Source organism: Canis aureus, chromosome 9 (assembly GCF_053574225.1).
Source record: "Canis aureus isolate CA01 chromosome 9, VMU_Caureus_v.1.0, whole genome shotgun sequence".
In the NCBI taxonomy this organism is placed as follows: Eukaryota; Metazoa; Chordata; class Mammalia; order Carnivora; family Canidae; genus Canis; species Canis aureus.
This window is the reverse complement of record NC_135619.1, coordinates 53,642,690-53,661,296: the sequence shown is the minus strand read 5'-3', so window position 1 is coordinate 53,661,296 and position 18,607 is coordinate 53,642,690. Positions and strand designations below refer to the sequence as shown.

Here is an 18,607-nt window from a genome sequence, read left to right as displayed (position 1 = left end):
TGTTTGTATATTCTTGAGGGAGGTGCTGGTGGGAAAACTGTATTTGCCCTCAGAGTTTGCAGTTTGTTTTTAAGGGCAGGAGACCACACATGAAAGGTGTAAAAACAAACAGAAATATATAAAAAGAACAAATTAATGACGTACAAAGTAGAGGTATGTCTTCAGAGGTGCCAGGAATTTTTCCGTAACCTAATTTTTTTTTCCACTTCTGTCCTTCATCTTTCATAGTGCCCTCAATTTCTTTGGAGTTGTTCAAGCTCAGAAGTAGAAACATTGGTAGAAAATAACAAAAATAAATAAAAATAAAAAATAAAAAAAAAATAAAAAAAATAAAAAAAAAAAGAAAATAACAAAAATAAATTGCTCGTATCTACTGATTTGTATGAATTTCATCTAAACTGCAAAAAAATTGTCCAGGAATTTCTGTTAGTAGAGCTGTGTATTTGAAAGACTTAGGGTTTTAAAAGGTGTGGACTTTTTTCAGAAGTTATCCCTTAAGTCTTGTTTACGTAGAAAAAAGTGACTTTGGGATAAATTATATTACATTCTTCAGAAACAAAAAAAAAGTATTGCTTACACCTGACATACAGGCTGGAAGATTGGGGTGAAAAGGGAATGATTGACTGCTAATATGTGCTGGTTTCTTTGGCAGGGGGGCAATAAAAATGTTCTAAAATTAATTATTATGGTGGTTGCATAATTCGATAAATATACTAAAAATATTGAATTACATGTTTTAAATGGGTGAACTGTATAGAACATGAATTATATCTCATGAAAAAAAAACTTGTTCTTTAGTGAGTGAACATTGTGGTAAAATATACATAACATAAAAGTTAACATTTTAACTAATTTGGGGGTCTGTAATTCACTAGCATTAAGTACCTTTTACAGTTTTGTGCAGCCATTATCACTGTCCATTTCCAGAATCTTCTCATTATTTTCCAAATAGGAATTAACTTTTGATATTCCAGTCCAAGTTTGGAAGCAGTAGTCTTGACCTACTCAATTTTATTTAAAAAAAATTTTTTTAAATGTATATATAAAGTGTTTTGTTTTGTTTTAAAGATTTTATTTATTCATGACAGAGAGAGAGAGACAGGCAGAGGGAGAAGCAGGCTCCGTACAGGGAGCCTGATGTGGGACTCGATCCTGGGTCTCTAGGATCATACCCCAGGCTGAAGGTGGCGCTAAACCGCTGGGCCACCAGGGCTGCCTGACCTACTCAATTTTAAACCTTTAGACTTTAAAAATACTTGCTCCCCCCCAAATTGAGTTTTGTTTCTCTAAGATTTTTAGCCCTTTCCATTTGTTTCCCTTCACACATGCTTTTTCTGTTGTGTTCCCTCAGATAATAGTGTCACTATTTACGAAGTTGTCCAAACAAGAAATCACTGTTGTATTTTCTTTGCTTTTCCATTCCATATATTTAATCACCCAGAGCCTTTAGATTGTGTGTTCTGAATATCTTTGAACCTGTCCATTACTCTGGATCCCCACTAATGTTGACTTGACTTAGACTTCTGTCTACTTTCACATGGATTTAATGGTCATAGATGGATTGGTCAATCAAAAATGATTTGGAAGAATTAAGATAAATAAAGAATGCTGAAAAATCAGGAATAGGAAACTTCCATGCAGTAAGTTCCAGTGCAGTATGATGACTCTTAGATTCCTTCTCTGAGCATATTGGTTTCCTTCCTATCCAAGATTCATTCCTTCATTAAATATTTATTTGGTACCTTCTCTATGCTTTAAAGATTTGTAACACTTCTGTTTACTTCAAAATATATCCCCACCTACCTTTCATACCTATTGCTGTCACCCTAGTCTGAGCCACCATTTTCTCCCATGCCCTCTCTGTTTCTGTCCTCACCTCCATTTAAATGCAACACTCAGGGTGATATTGGTTTTTTTGGGGGGTGTTTTTTTTGTTTGTTTGTTTTCAGGGTGATATTGTTGAAACATAGGAGATCTTATCAATCTTCTGGTTAAGAACTCTCCTGGGGCCTTCTGCTTCTCAAAGTCAAAGTCAGAGTCAGAGCCTTTCTTAGGGTGAAGATGGCCTTGTGATCTGGCCCCCTCTGGACAATGTATATCCCAGACTCCCTTGACTGGCTAGGTTCCAACCATTCTGGTTCACTGTGCCCTAGGAAATGCCAGCTGTGCTTTTTGCTTCTGGGCCTTGACACTCTATGGAGATAGTACTTAGCTCATCCAGGTCATGGCTCAAATATCACTAGAGTGAGATATTTATCTGTTTGTCCATCTCCCACATCAGAATGTATGCTCCACACAGGCAGGAGCCTGTCTCTTTTATTCCAGACAGTATATCCAGGGCCTAGATGGCTGGCACATACTGGGTAGATACTCAGGATCCATTTGTCTGTTTTCCTAGCATGAAATACATTCTTTCCTTTTTGTGTAGTCTTCCTGGTGAGATTTTTATCTTTGGTGTAAAGATTATGACGCTACTTTTGTATCTCCTGTATTTCTAAAAAAAAATATGTGCTAAAATAAATCTTTATTTTCATGTACTAGATTTTTTTTTAAGTTTTATATCTTAAAGTTAGAGAAGGCTTCAAAAATGTTAGTAGTCCTCAAATTCAACTTCTTTAGGTGTTTATTTAAGAAATCCTGATACAAAACCACAATGAGATACCACCTCACACCAGTGAGAATGGTGAAAATTAACAAGACAGGAATCCACAAATGTTGGAGAGGATGTAGAGAAAGGGGAACACTCTTGCACTGTTGGTGGGAATGTGAACGGTGCAGCCACTCTGGAAAACTGTGTGGAGGTTCCTCAGAGTTAAAAATAGAACTACCCTACGACTCAGCAATTGCACTGCTGGGAATTTACCCCAAAGACACAGATGCAGTGAAACGCCAGGACACTTGGACCCCAATGGTTATAGCAGCAATGTCCACAATAGCCAAACTGGAAGGAGCCTCGGTGTCCACCGAAAGATGAATGGATAAAGAAGATGTGGTCTGTGTATACAATGGAATATTACTCAGCCATTAGAAACGACAAATACCCACCATTTGCTTCGATGTGGAGGGACCTGGAGGGTATTATGCTGAATGAAGTAAATCAATCGGAGAAGGACAAACATTATATGGTCTCATTCATTTGGGGAATATAAAAATTAGTGAAAGGGAATAAAGGGAAAGGAGAGAAAATGAGTAAAAATATCAGTGAGGGTGACAAAACATGAGAGACACCTAACTCTGGGAAACGAACAAGGGGTAGTGGAAGGGGAGGTGGGCGGGGGGTTGGGGTGACTGGGTGATGGGCACTGAGGGGGGCACTTGGTGGGATGAGCACTGGGTGTTATGCTATATGTTGGCAAATTGAACTCCAATAAAAAAAATTTTTTTAAATGAGAATCCTAAAAAAAAGAGTAAAGAAAAGAAATCCTGAAGTGGGGTGACATGGGGCCGATGAGCTCAGCTACAGGTTTTTTGAGATCACTGAGATATAGGTGGCAGTTGGGGGAGTGAGAGGCAGAGCCTGAGGTAGCAGCCTAGTCCTTGTGTGGCCTGGGCCATCACAGGCAACTTGGGGAGTGGTGCTTCGTGAAAAGCAACCCAAGGGTCTTCACTGAACTCATTAAAGGATTTGGTTGCCAAGGAGCCCAAGTAGAAGAAATACGAAGTTTAGAACCCGAGAATTTTGAAGAGTTAAAACCACTTGATGGGTTAGGTTTTCTTTTCAAGAGGCAGCAAGGAGAAGAACCAGCAGGCTCTGTAGTTCAGGATCGCAGACTTGACACATTTTTTTGTTGTTGTTGTTAAGCAGGTAATTAATAATGTTTGTGCTACTCAGGCCATAGTAAGTGTGTTATTGAATTGTATCATCAAGATGTCCATTCAGGAGAGATGTTATCAAAGTTTAAAGAATTTTCACAAAGTTTTGATGCAGCAATAAAAGGCTTGGCACTCAGCAGTTCAGATGTGATTCAACAAGTGCACAACAGTTTTGTCAGACAGCAAGTGTTTGAAACATTCAAGACATCAGCAAAAGAAGATGCTTTTCACTTTGTCAGTTATGTTCCTGTAAATGGAAGATGCATCAATTAGATGGAATAAGAGAAGGCCGACTAGTTTCGGTGTCTGCCATCAAAATGGCATCAGTGAGACCAGTCATAGGAACAAAGGAAACAAAAGTACAGTGAAGGTGAAATTCGATTTAACTTAATGGCCGTTGTGTCTGATAGAAAAATGATATATGAAGAGAGGATAGCATTTACAAAGACAAGGAGAGACAAGACAACTTATTTATTGAGGAACCCATGGATACAGATCAGGGTAATAGGTTAAATGCTATTCAGTCAGAGGTTACCCAAAAGTTAAATGCTTATTGAAGAAGTAGTACAGAAACTAAAGAGATTTGAAAATATCAGAAGGCAACATAATTATCTGCCTTTCATTATGGAATCATTAAACGCTTTAGTAGAAGAATACCAGCAGTTAAACCACTAGTAGAAAAGGTGAAAGAAAAACAATGCAAAGAAAGCACAGGAAACCATTAAGTATAAAGAACTTTGAGCAACATCCCAACTGACTCTGCCTGTTTGGCAATAGTACCAATCTGTCTTGTCATTAATGCATGGATTCTTTCCCTACCTGTATTGTGTGCAGGTAGTGCATATTAAGTAAAAGTGATATTAAGAGTGCATGTCCAGGGTGCCTGGGTGGCTCAGTCAATTAAACATCTGCCTTCAGCTTAGGTTGTGATCCCAGGGTCCTGGGATGGAGCTGAATCAGGCCCACTGCCCAGCAAGGAGTCTACTTCTCTCTCTTCCTCTGCCCCTCCTCTTGATAGTGCTCCTCTCTCTCAAATAAATAAAATATTTTAAAAAAAGAATGCTTGTCCAATTCCATTACTTGACATTGGATCTGAGAACTTCTGATGGTTCTCTGAGTATATACTATCATAATGAACCTAGAAATTGTACAAATGATATTCTCTACCTGTAATTGTTATGATTAATCTCTCAATCTTTTAGCTCAGTTGCATGCTTAAAATGTGAGATCTTGATTAAACTGGATCTCTTTCTCCTCATCAATGATGAAAAACAGTATTTGTCTTTGATATCTAAACATTTTGAGGATTTTGAAACTGAGTTTTATCTTGAGAAGATATGGTTTTAATGCTCACTTGAAAAAGAAGTATAGTTTCTAGTGATTTTCAACTGCTGCCAGTAGAGAATGTAATAAACGTAATTTTATTTTAGCAGACTTAAAAAAAAAACCTAAAGCATATTGACAGCTTATAGATATGCACAGTTACTTTTAACTGTTACTTGGTGAACTTAATATAAATTGGTCATTTTTCTCAAATCTGAGCTCTTTTATTTATTTATTTTTAAAGATTTTATTTATTTACTCATGAGAGACAGAGAGAGGCAAAGACGTAGGCAGAGGGAGAAGCAGGCTCTCCGCAGGAAGCCTGATTCTGGGTTTGATCCCAAGACCCCTGGATCACGACCTGAGCCAAAGGCAGACACTCAACGACTAAGCCACCCAGGTGCCCCTGAACTCATTTGTTTTAATTGATTTAATTATTTAACAGTATTGAATTTGAAATAGTTCATCATTTATGTGTTGTAAATAATATGGTGTGAAACAAACTTACATGTTCTATTGAGACTTTTGTGGGTGTATATATTAAAAATAAGTAGCAGTTTTAATGGGGATTCAAATTCATTTGTTTTCCTTTGGGCTCCCCAAAACACCAGAGACTTCAGAATATTTTTTGTTACTGTTGGTTATCAAATCTAAATGTTCACTTGCCAACCCACTTCCTCTTTCTTCGAAGAAGTAAAAGTTATTTTTAGAACCCTGATTTCCTGATTAGGTGGAGTCAGGAATCCCAGCAATTCTCTCTATTAAAGGATCTGCTTGTACATGTAAGGAATGTTCTATTTACCTAGGGTTTATTTAGTTCAGGAATATCTTAAGTCCTGGGACAAGTCCAGCCTTCCCTAAACTGTCTGCATCTACTCCCTCTGCTCAGCTTTACCCCTTTTAAAATAGAAGCCAAACCCTCTACTTTCCAAAAGAATCCATCCTTCTAATTTATCAAAAGCATTAGTTCTAAGAAATTAATATTTTGCCAACATTACCATATTTGATGGTCAGAATTTCAGATTTAAGTCTTTCTTAGAAACCACAGTCTGAAGAGAACCTGTTTTTTTTTTTTAATGTTTATATTTCTTGTTTTTTAATTATTTATGATAGTCACAGAGAGAGAGAGAGGGGCAGAGACACAGGCAGAGGGAGAAGCAGGCTCCATGCACCGGGAGCCCGACGTGGGATTCGATCCCAGGTCTCCAGGATCACACCCTGGGCCAAAGGCAGGCACCAAACCGCTGCGCCACCCAGGGATCCCTGAAGAGAACCTGTTTTACATGCATTGATAATATTATGCTCACCCAGAAGCGTTTAAGCTTTTTTAATCCCAAATTGACCTCTCTGACAAACCCTTGTTCCTGCTGCAGCCCTACAGAACATCATTTTAACTTGTTCTCTGCTGAGTAGTTCTGTATCCCACATCGCACGCTGGTAATTCCAGTTGTAATGAATGCCCCATAGCCCTCTGAAAGGCAATCGTCCATTCTAGGCAGTGGGAACCAGACTTGTTGACATTACTTAGTGGCAGCCTTTCCTCAGCTGCTCCCTTTTGCAAAGTATGTAGAAGAAAAGCCTAATACTAAAATATCTAGGGAAAAATGTATGAGAATGAAAGCAGATGCACAGGTGGAAAAATAAATACTTTAATGGTTAGTATTGTCTGATTTGTGCTTTTATTCATATAGTCATTTAAAAAGAGAAAGGAGGAAAGAAAAGAAGGGCCAGGCCCTTTATGCTTTCATTTCGCACCTCAGGGCAAGGTTTAACTCTGTAAGTAAAACCTTAACTCCATAACTTAAGTAAAACCTTAACTCCATAACTCCATAAGTGTTTTCATAACACTTCCCTGCCTTAGAAGTTTGTAGAACACCCAGCATGGAAAATTTCAATATTTTTCCAGGTTTGTTTTAAATAACAAAGGCTGGCAAGAGAATGCCTGAGACCACCTCATAATATCTAGATGGTTTTTTTGGTTTTGTTTTTTAAGTAAAAGAGTGGTTTTTTAAAAAAGGTGATTATTAAATAGTAGTTGGATATATTTAATAGTGTAAATTGAAGGATCAGAAATTTGATCACATTGCAGTTTTTTTTAACTTCATTTGATTTTCCAAGTATATAAATGTTTATTTTTTATTTATTTAAGTATTAAGATTCATACAATAAAGTGCATAAATCTTAGGGATACACTGAACACTAACAGTGAATATACACCTAGTTCAGCGAATACACACCCAGATCATGACCTAGAACATTTCCAGTATCCCAGAAGGCTGTCTTGTGCCTCTTTCCAGCCTGCATTCCTTGCTAAAGATAATTTTGACACTGTTTTGACTTCTATCACTATATATTAGTTTTGCCTTGAACTTTTGAATCTGGTGTATTTTATTCATCATTATGAATGAATGAATGAATTATGAATTATGTCTTTTGAGATTCATCTGCATATTTGGGTGGAACAGTATAGTTCATTTGCATTGCTGCCTAGTACCAAACCATACATATTGTTTGAATGTATTACCAGTTATCCATTCTACTGATGGACGTTTTGGTGGTTTCCAGATTTGGAATGTTACTAAAAGTAGCACTCTTGTACATGTTTTTTGGTATACAATTCTATTGGGTGTATATACCTAGGAATGAAATTGCCAGATCATAGAATAGGCCTATATTTAGGTTCAGCATATATTGCCATTTTTACAAAGTCCCAGTTCACAATCTCATTAGCAAAGCCTTGAGAGTTCCTTGTTCTTGTCAACACTTGGTATAGCCTTTCCAACACATTTTTTAAAGGATTTTATTCATTCATTTGAGAGAGAGAAAGAGCAAGAGCATGCACCAGCAGGCAGGGAGGGGGAGAAGGAGACAGAGAAGCAGGCTCCCTGCTGAACAGGGAGCCCAACATGGTGCTCGATCCCAGGATCCTAAGATCATAACCTGGGCCAAAGGCAGATGCTTAATGGGCTGAGCCACCCAGGTACCCCAACCTGGGCAACACATTTTAATATATTTAAAAACATATTTGCATTAGGGGAAATTAGAGATGAAAATGGAGAAAAGAAGAAGAAGAAACATTATTTATTCTTAATTAGGAACTGTATCATTTTAGAGCACCTGGGTGACTTAGTGGTTGAGCATCTGCCTTTGGCTCAGGTCATGGTCCTGGGGTCCTGGGATTGAGTCCCACATTAGGTTTCCTGTAAGGAGCCTGTTTCTCCCTGCCTCTCTCTCTCTCTATGTCTCTCATGAATAAATGAATAAAATCTAACTACAACAAAAAGGAACTACATAGTTTTTATTAAATATTTTTATTAATTCCTTTGCCTTGCTCTCAATATTTTGGCAATATTTAATGCATCCTACCCAAGAAAAAAAAATGTGCAAAAATAAGCAGGAAGAAGACCTAACATGATGGAAAGATATCCGTGCTTATTGGTTGGAGGACTATTATTGTTAAGATGACAGTACTTCCCAAGTTGATCTATGGAGTAAACAATATCCCTGTCAAAACCCCAGATGCCTTTTTTGTAGAAATTGGCAAGTGGATCCTAATATTTGTATAGAAATGCAAGGGGCCTAGAACAGTCAAACTTAAGGGAAAAAAAGTCACATGTCCCAAAGCTGTAGTATCAAGATAGTGTCATATTGGCATAAGTATAGTTACACAGACCATGAAATACAACTGAGAGCTCAGGAGCGCCTGGGTGGCTCAGTCAGTTGAGCGGCCAACTCTTGATTTTGGCTCAGGACATGATCTTGGGGTCCTGGGATTGAGCCCCACGTCAGGTTCTGCACCCACTGGGGAATTTGCTTCAGGATGCTCTCTGCCCTTCTCTCAAAAAAATATGTCTTAAAAAAACACAACTGAGAGTCCAGAAGTAAACTTTTTAATTTATGATTAGTTGGCATTCAACAAGACAATCACAGTCCCTTTTAATGAATGATTCTGAGACAACTGGATATCTACATGCAAAATAATGAAGTTGGGTCCCTACCTCCCACCATATAGAAAAATAACTCAAAATGGATCAAAGGCCTAAATGTAAGAGCTAAATTTACAAAACTCTAGAAGAAAATATAGATATAAATCTTTATGATTGTGGGATTCGGCAGTGATTTTCTTTTTCTTTCTGTCTTTCTTTCTTTTTTTCTTTTTTAAGATTTATTTGTGTGTGTGAGAGCAAGTGAGTGAGGGTGGGGAGGAACAGATGGGGGGGAGAGAGAGAGAGAGAGAGTCTGTCTTAAGCAGATGCCATGCTGTGTGCAGAGCCCAATTAACTCAGGGCTCAATCTCATGACTCTAAGATCACAACCTGAGCCAAAACCAGGAGTTGGATGCTCAACCAACTGCACCACCCAGGCACCCAGGCAGTATCTTAGTTATGACACCCAAAAGAACAAGCAACCAAGAAAAATAAGTTTTACTTCATCAAAGTTTTTGTTCAAAAGTGAAAATACAGTCCTCAGAATAGGAAGAAATTTTGCAAATCATGTCTGATAAGACTCTATCAAGTATTCAGAATATAAAAAGAACTTTTACAACTCAACCCAAGTAAAATGGCCCAATTATAAAATGGGCAAAGGATTCAAATATTTCTCCAAAGAAGATACACAAATGGCCAATAAGCAGAAAAAGAAGCTATTCAAACCTGTTAGACATTAGGTATATGCAATGAAAACCACAGGAAATCACTTTACGTACACTAACGTTACTAAAAAAGACTGTAACGTTGTTAGTGAGGATCCAAGAAATAGGAATGCTCCCATATCACTGATAGGAATGTAAAATTGCCCAGCCACTTTGGAAACAGTTTCTAGTTCCTCAAAAAGCAGACACCATAGAGTTAGCATATTACCCAGAATTCTCTTCCTGGGTATATTCCCAACCACATTGAAAACGTGTCCCCATAATTTGTACATGGATGTTTCTAGCAGCATTATTCGTGACAGCCAAAAAGTGAAAACAATCCAGTGTGCAGAAGCTGATGAGTGAATAACAAAATGTGGTGTATCCATGCAAAGACAATTAAAAAAGAGTCAAATACCGACACATGCTATAACATGACGCGTGCTACAACACTGATAAACCTTAAAAACACCATGTTAAGTGAAAGAAGGAAGACACAAAAGGCTACATATTATATGATTCCATTTATATGAAACATCCAGAATAGGCAAATTCATAGAGACAGGAAGTAGATTAATGATTGCTCGGAGCAGTGGAGAGAGGAAATGAGGAGTGATTGCTAACAGGTATGGAATTTCTTTGGAGATGATAAAGGTGATGAATACTGGTGATGGTGCACAACTTTGTGACTATACTAAAAACCACTGACTTGTATATTTTAAAGGGGTGAATTTTACAGGATATGAATTATATCTTGATAGAAGAAGGGAAAAAACTGAAAAGAGTAGAGTAGTAGGGGGAATACAATTTGCTATATAAGCTGTAATAACTTGTAACAGTCAAGTTAATGGAACAGAAATAAAATTCCAGAATGGTAAGGAAAGGGCCTGCTGAAGAAAGGCCCTCCCTGATCATAAAGTATTGCCTTTTGATATACTTTTAATCAGTTTATATTTTATATAAACTAATTGGGTTTTCCCATGTGTGATTTTTTTTTTTTTATACCGTAAGTATACCAGCTGCCCCACCTTTATATCTTCCTTTAGATAATTGGTAATTGAATTTAAGGGAGGTAAAAACATGCCCAAGTTCTATATAAAGCTAATGTGTCTCCAACTCAAGCTTAAGGGTAAAGAGAAAAGAAACCCACGGTCCCTGTGAAGAAATAACTTTAGGGCCAATAGTAGTTCTCAACTAACCAGGAACTGTGCTGCCTTCCTAAGACACATTGGGAAACATCTAGGGGCATATTTGGTTGTCCCAGACTGGGCTGTGGGGAAGTGGTATTGGCGTTTATCATCAAGGGGCCAGTGATTCCAAATGCTCTTCATGGCGCTGGACAGCTTTAACCCAAGTATTGTCTACAAATGCCAATAGCAGTCTTCCTAAGAAACACTGGCAATGGTTGACTGAAATTTTGCAGAATGTCCCCCTTTGGAAGATGGAGCAGTGATAGAAATCTTAGAATGGTAATTTAGAAGTACTACTGGACAAGAGAACCAGTTCCAAACTCAGATTTGGCTCCTTGCTGCACAAAAATCAATACTGGAGAGACAAGTGATGCTGGGAAAGGAAAAATTGCTTTATTCAGGAAGCCGGCAGCCTGGGAAGATGGTGGACTAGTATGTCTCAAAGATCATCTTCCCTATTCAGGGGAAACTGGAGGATTTTAAAAGGGAAGGCATAGGAATGGGGAGGGGGCTTGCATGCAGGAGGAGCCAGTGCCCAGCAGGTACTCCTGAGTCAACATGAGCTTGAACAAATGTGCTGGCATCAGGGCAGCTGTTTTTGAATGTAGTCAGGCCTTATCTTCTGAGAAAGTTGAGTCCTTCGTGCCTCAAGGCCAGTGGTCTGCAAATCTCAAAGTCAAGTCTGCTACAGATCAAGGGGCTTAGGTCAAGAAGCAAAGAGTACCTAAGCTTGAAGCAATTTAATCCTTAAAACCAACTGACTGTTGTTATGAAGGAGGAGACAGGATGAAAGGAAGTCTCTGGGCCCCACACTTTCCCTAGGAGCAGATAGATCAGGGCCTAAGAATCAAAGAGCCGTGTGACCTCCTGGGCTGGGGTGGTGGAGGCAGGGTTAGTGAAAGATCCTAAGAGGCAAGCGAGTCTCCAGGGGATGCTCAAGCAGCACCATCAGTGACTTCAATGAGACAATTACTCAGTTTTCCTCTTACATTTCTGTTAGCTATATTCCCTTTAAGTCCTACTTAATATAGAAGCTAAAGTGAATCAGTGAGCAGTGGTTAAGGGCACAGCCTTAGAAACTAGAAGAACCAGTGGGGTGCCTCGATGGCTCTGTTGGTTAAACCTCCAAATCTTGGTTTGTGGTCAGGTCGTGAGCTCAGGGTCATGACATCGAGCTCCGTGTCTGGCTCTGTGCTCAGCACATAGTCTGCCTGAGTTTCTCTCTCCCTCTTCCTCTGCTCCTCCCTGCCCCTCTAAAATGAATAAATAAATCTTTAAAAAAGAAACTAGAAGAACCAGGGAGTTCAAGTCCTGGTTCCTCCATTGGAGTTACTTAGCCTTCCTGGGCACTGGTTTAGTTTCCTCAGCTGTGAAATAACTTTTAAATTTGCCTTCTTTGTCTCTTTTGAAAGTGTCATCGTGATTTTGCATCTGAGATTTTTCTACCGTGCAAATAATTGACAGTTTTCAGAACTGCTGTGATAGGAATAGTTAAGGCAGACCTTGACTCTGTCTTCACCTCAGCCCCAAATACTTCCAGGTGAGCAAGAGATTGAGATATTGTCCTAACAGTGGTTCAGATATAGCACCACTAGCTTGAGAGAATGCCATGTTAATTTAGATAATATGAATCAACATAATCTTCCATTCAGTTACGGTAGATTATATATAGTAGTATCTTATCAGGAGATAAGGCTGGCTGGTAGTCGACTTGGTAATATTTAGAGATATAATAACTGAAATGAAAAGGAAAGGAAAGAAGCATTTACTGAACCTGGCACTGTGATGACTGTACTACATACTTTCTGTGCCTTGAAGGAAATCAGTACTGAGAGCTTCTATAATTACTGTCAGGATAGTCTTTGAAAACATAGTTTGTATGTGATCTCATTTACCTGATACTATATAAACACTTGTTTAAGAGATCTTTAAGATAGAGACACTTGGGTGGCTCAGCCATTGATCACCTGCCTTCAGCTCAGGGCGTGATCCCAGGTCCTGGGATCAAGTCTCACGTCGGACTCCTTGCGAGGAGCCTGCTTCTCCCTCTGTCTATGTCTTTGCCTCTCTCTCTGTGTCTCTCATGAATAAATAAATAAAATCTTTAAGATACAGTCTCATTGTAGATTTCAGTGGAGAGACATGCTTAACATAGGCAAAGCAAACACAGAATGTCTGAGTTTATTCCATTTTTTTGAAAAAGCTTTTGAAGAGAAAAACCACTAGCATGAAACATAGTTCCTTCCTATTCTGAAGTATAATCCACCAAAGTAAAATGTTAGAAAAATGAACTTTCCAATAACAAAAATGTGACATTTAGACAGATGATTAAGCTAAAAGATTGTTAAGTTCAGTTCTTAGACATATAGAATTAAAGAGATATGTGAAATATCCACAGTGTAATGTGTTTGAAAGTATAAATTAGAACAAGGTCATGGGTAGTATTTTTCCATATTTTATCCTGCCTTATGGCCCTTACTTCATGGTTAATGCTGAAAACTAATTGAAACCATTCTTACGGCTACCTGTTTTGTTTGGGGGACCCTCAGTAAAGAAGGCCCGTATCTGCTTTGAGATTATGACCTTTAACAAGAAGAGGGGGGAGAGAAGTTCTTGAATTTCAGATTCTTCCAGCTCATTATAATTAATTGGAAAGTATAAGTCTGAAGAGTAGCAGTAATTTTATTTTATTTTTCCCAGGAAAGCAGATTATATCAGCATATCCAGGAAATCTAAGAAGATTAGGAGCTGTATAATGGAGTATGATGTGAGTTAGGGGATCAACTCTGGCTGAACATCATTTATGTTTGTGTCCTTTCTTTTGAAAGATTTCATTTAACACTGGAAATGTTATTTTTGAAGTTGCAGATTCAAACACATTTTGTTGATTATGTTATAAATTATATAAAATCTCATCAGCTAAATTGACAATTATATTGCTATTTAAGTACGTGAGTACATGCTATATTTTTTGGAGCATAAGTTCTGAGTAGTTAGCACGAATGCCATTTAAGACAAAATATCTGCTGTCCTTTGCATCCCTTTAGTTTGTACATAGGTCTTATCCTGTTTTTTTTTTTTTTTTTTTTTTTAATTTTTTATTTATTTATGATAGTCACAGAGAGAGAGAGAGGCAGAGACACAGGCAGAGGGAGAAGCAGGCTCCATGCACCAGGAGCCTGATGTGGGATTCGATCCCGGGTCTCCAGGATCGCGCCCTGGCCCAAAGGCAGGCGCCAAACCGCTGCGCCACCCAGGGATCCCCTTATCCTGTTTTTTTTTTAACTAGTCCTAGGACCTTAGAAAATTTGTAGCTCATAGAACACTATCTGTTCTGATTGATAACCTGTCTGGGAGGGCTAATGAAATTTTGAGTAATTATCCAGTAGTTCCTTCATATGTTAAGCTTACATGGCTGAGAATCCTGAAGAATGTGGATTAAGACTTGATAAAAACGTACGTCTTGGAGAATATCTGAAATGCAATTGGTTCAGCTTCACATATTTGACATTGGTTAATGAATATAGCCCCCAAATCTAATCTATTTTGTAAAAGTGATTCAAAGTTATTAATAATAGGTTGTCAATAGGTAGATAATTATGATGCCCCTTGTTCTTAGGTTTTCTGTTTTCTTAAAAGTATTAGATCTAATGATGCCATCACAATCTATTGATCCTTCATTAATTCATAAGCATAAAATTTATTGCAAAGAAGTTGAAGACTAAAAATGACCTATTAAAGTTATCTTTTACATTTTCTGAGAAATAAATTATGTACTCCTGCTTCCTTTTCTTTCTTTTATGCCAAGCTGTAGATTTTTTTAAAGAGATTCTAAAAATGGTTTAATTCTAACCATATTGAAGAACTCCACAAACACACAGCCATAGAGTGAGGTTTAGTTGTAAGGGTCAAGAGAATCAGTATAGAGGTTTTCTCAAAATTGCTTTGATGCTTTTTATCATCCTTAAAAGTAGAGATTTATGTTGGGGATCCCCAGGTAGCTCAGCAGTTTGGCGCCTGCCTTTGGCCCAGGGCGCGATCCTGGAGATCCGGGATCGAGATCCGGGATAGAGTCCCGCGTAGGGCTCCTGGCATGGAGCCTGCTTCTCCCTCTGCCTGTGTCCCTGCCTCTCTCTCTCTCTCTCTCTCTCTCTCTCTCTCTATGTCTATCATAAATGAATAAATAAATAAATCTTAAAAAAAAAAAAGATTTAGGGCAGCCCTAGTGGCTCAGTGGTTTAGTGCCGCCTTCACCCCAGGGCCTGATCCTGGAGACCCGGGATCAAGTCCCACATCAGGCTACCTGCGTGGAGCCTGCTTCTACGTCTGTCTATGTCTCTGCCTCTCTCTCTCTCTCTGTGTCTCTCATGAATAAATAAAATCTAATAAATAAATAAATAAATAATAAATAATAAATAAATAAATAAATAAATAAATAGATTTACGTTTAAGAAGTAGAGAAGGATCCTGACCTATTCTATTACCATCTGTGTTCGTAAAAGGATAAAGACATTTTAAGTTAGGGGGTATTTTTGTGAACAAGACTAAGCCTTCTTTTTACACTTTGCTTTTTTTTTTTTTAAGATTTTATTTATTTATTCATTAGAGACACGGAGAGAGGCATAGGCAGAGGGAGAAGCAGGCTCCATGCAGGGAGCCGGATGTAGGACTCGATCTCGGGACTCCAGGATCACGCCCTGGGCTGAAGGCAGCCACTTAACCACTAACCACTGAGCCACCCAGGTGTCCCTACACTTGTTTTAAATCCCTATTAGAGGGGTACCTGGCTGGCTCACTTGATGGAACATGTGACTCTTGATCTTGGAGTCCTCAGTTTGAGCCCAGTGTTGGTGTAAAGATTACTTTAAGAAAAGAAAAAGAGGGCAGCCTGGGTGGCTCAGCGGTTTAACTGAAAGGAAAACTGTTCAGCAAGAATGGGGATGTATAAGTTGGAGATTTTAAATGCCCGTTCCCACTGTCTTCAGGTTGTGCTACGCAAGAGTCATCTTAGATTATTTTCTTCCAGGACTCTTCTTGTCAAGGAGCAGGTGGTGATGAATAGGGAGACTGAGACTTTTCACTTCCTCTCATTAAAGAAAACTTGGTTAGAATGATATAGTAATTGGAAAAGTTAAGGTCTACCTCCTTAAGATTTCTTCTTTTCCGTGATTCCTCCTTAATTTTTCTTGATGTTCTTCAAATGAGAAAAAGAATTTTTTTAATTGGTTTGTGATGAGAAAAAGGTCACAAGTTGCAAAATAATAAAGTGGGTGCAGAAAAAAGTAAGATATACTAATATGCAGGTGTATCACTCAGTGTTCTAAAAATGATCTTTAATGAGTTATCAATTGTATACAGTATAATTCACCAATTTTAAGTGTATAATTCCATGAGTTTGTTTTTTTATTATTTTTATTTGTTTTATTCATGAGAGACACAGAGAAAGAGAGAGGCAGAGACACAGGCAGAGGGAGAAGCAGGCTCCATGCAGGGAGCCTGAGGTGGGACTCGATCCCGGGTATCCAGGATCACACCCCAGGCGAAAGGTGGAGCTAAACTGCTGAGCCACTGGGGCTGCCCAATTCCATGAGTTTTGACAAATGTATGCAGTCTGGTAACGATACCACAATCGAAGGATAGAATGTTTTCGTCACCCCCCAAAAGTTCCCTTGTACCCCTTTGTTGTCAGTCCTCTCTCCACTCCCTGGCAATCACTCATCTGTTTTCTGTATCTATACCTATGTCTTTTTTTAGAATATCCTACAAACAAATGTGCGCAGTCTGTAGTCTTCTGTGGCTGGCTTATTTCATGTAACATAATGCTTTTTTTTTTTTTTTTAACATAATGCTTTTGAGATTCATCAGCATTGTTGCATGTATCAATTGTTTGTTCCTCTTTATTTCCTTTCTCCCTTTATCATGTTTCCTCCACCTTTCTCAGTGTATGGAGGATAATTAGCATTTTGTGCCTCCTTGTCTGCCAATACTCTGTTATTTCTGGTCTGTTTCTGTAGATTGACTTATCTCCTGGTTGGTGGGTCGTATTTTCCTGTTTCTTTGAATGCTTAGAATTTTTTATTGTATGCCAGATGATGTAAATTTTACATTATCAGGGGCCTGCACTTTGTCGTATTCCTTTATTTAGGTAGTGTTGGACTTTGTTATTAATATCAGTTGGATCAAAAAAAGAAAGAAAAAAAAAGAATCAGTTGGATCATGGGGCAGCCCTGGTGGCGCAGTGGTTTGGCACCGCCTGCAGCCCGGGGTGTGATCCTGGAGACCCGGGATCGAGTCCCACTTCAGGTTCCCTGCATGGAGCCTGCTTCTCCCTCTCCCTGTGTCTCTGCTTCTCTCTCTGTGTGTCTCAATAAATAAACTCTTTTAAAAAAATAAATAAGAATCAGTTGGATCCTTTCCAGACCTACTTTTAAGGTTTGTTAGAGTGGATCCACAGCAACTTTTAGTCTAGGGCTAATTTCACTCCCCAGCTAAGTGTGATTCTGAGGTCTTTAATTTGGGGAGGTGAAAATATGGTCAGCTCCACATGAGCACCAGAAACTGTTCACTCCGCTGCTTTCTGGTGGCTCTTTCCCCAGGCCCTGGAGGTTTCTTCTCATGCAGGGCAGATGACACTTTGCCAAAGGCTCAAGAGGACCCTTCCTCAGAGCCTCCCCCCCGCCCCACCTCTCCCTTTGCACCTCTCTCCTCTCCTCTTTGCTCCCAACAAATCCTAGCCACCTTAGCATCCTCAGCTCCCATCTCCGGTATCCTCACCTGACCAGGCTAGGTTCCTCTCCATGGGCAGAAGCCTGGGACCTGCCTCTAGCCAGTCACGGAGCAATCCAGAGGCTCATGTCTGGTCTTCCTCGTCTCCAGCAGCACAGTTCTGTGCTGCCAATGACCTGGTGTTTGAAAACCATTTTATGTACATTTTCTTTTATGTGCTTTGTCTAGTTTTCTGTTGATTACAGCAGAAAGGTAAATCTGGTCCTGGGTAGTCTATCCTGGCCAGAAGTAGAAGTCTCACTTTCTAAATGTAGAATAAGCATGTACTGGTATTTGTGGAGAAAAACTTGGGCACAGGGGCTCATCAGTTCTCAGCGTACCTAAATGTAACATACTTTAATGTCTGCTTTGTTATTTTAAGACAAGTGTCATAACTGAAGTGGCATTCTTCAGCATTCACAGTAAGCCAGTCTAAACTTGAGTGTTATTCTCTGGTCCACTTGAAGTTATTTGCACAAAGTATTAACTTGGGGTTATTTGTAACCTTATCTATTAGGTTTATCTTACAAACCTTATTTGTAAGACTTATCTAGGGTAACTTTTCATCAATGAATGGATGGGTTGGTATTCTTTTTTTTTTTTTTTTTTTTTTTTTTTGATGGGTTGGTATTCTAAGGACATTTGTTAACCACCTGTATTTCTGATCGACGGGATTAACTTATCTTTTGAATTGTATGATATATGTATTTTTTAAAATGTGAATTTCTTGACTCTCTAATGTATGTGAAAAAACAACTGCAACCTTTTCTTGTTTGTGAGTATTCGTGGCTGAAAAGACCCTGTAACAGTTGTTAGTCCTTTGCAAGCTGATGTTTTGAATTTAGGCTTATCTTTAGAACAGAACAATTGTTTGGACCTCTATTCA

General features: G+C 38.7%; 1 protein-coding gene and 1 pseudogene across 3 annotated transcripts in view; both read left to right on the top strand.

The window, feature by feature from the left end:
• Positions 1–18,607, top strand: part of SPTLC2 (serine palmitoyltransferase long chain base subunit 2) — a 109,971-nt gene that overhangs the window by 75,486 nt on the left and 15,878 nt on the right. The gene's annotated exons all lie outside the window — the stretch shown is intronic.
• On the top strand, positions 3,314–4,624 carry LOC144320155 (ubiquitin carboxyl-terminal hydrolase isozyme L5 pseudogene; annotated as a pseudogene).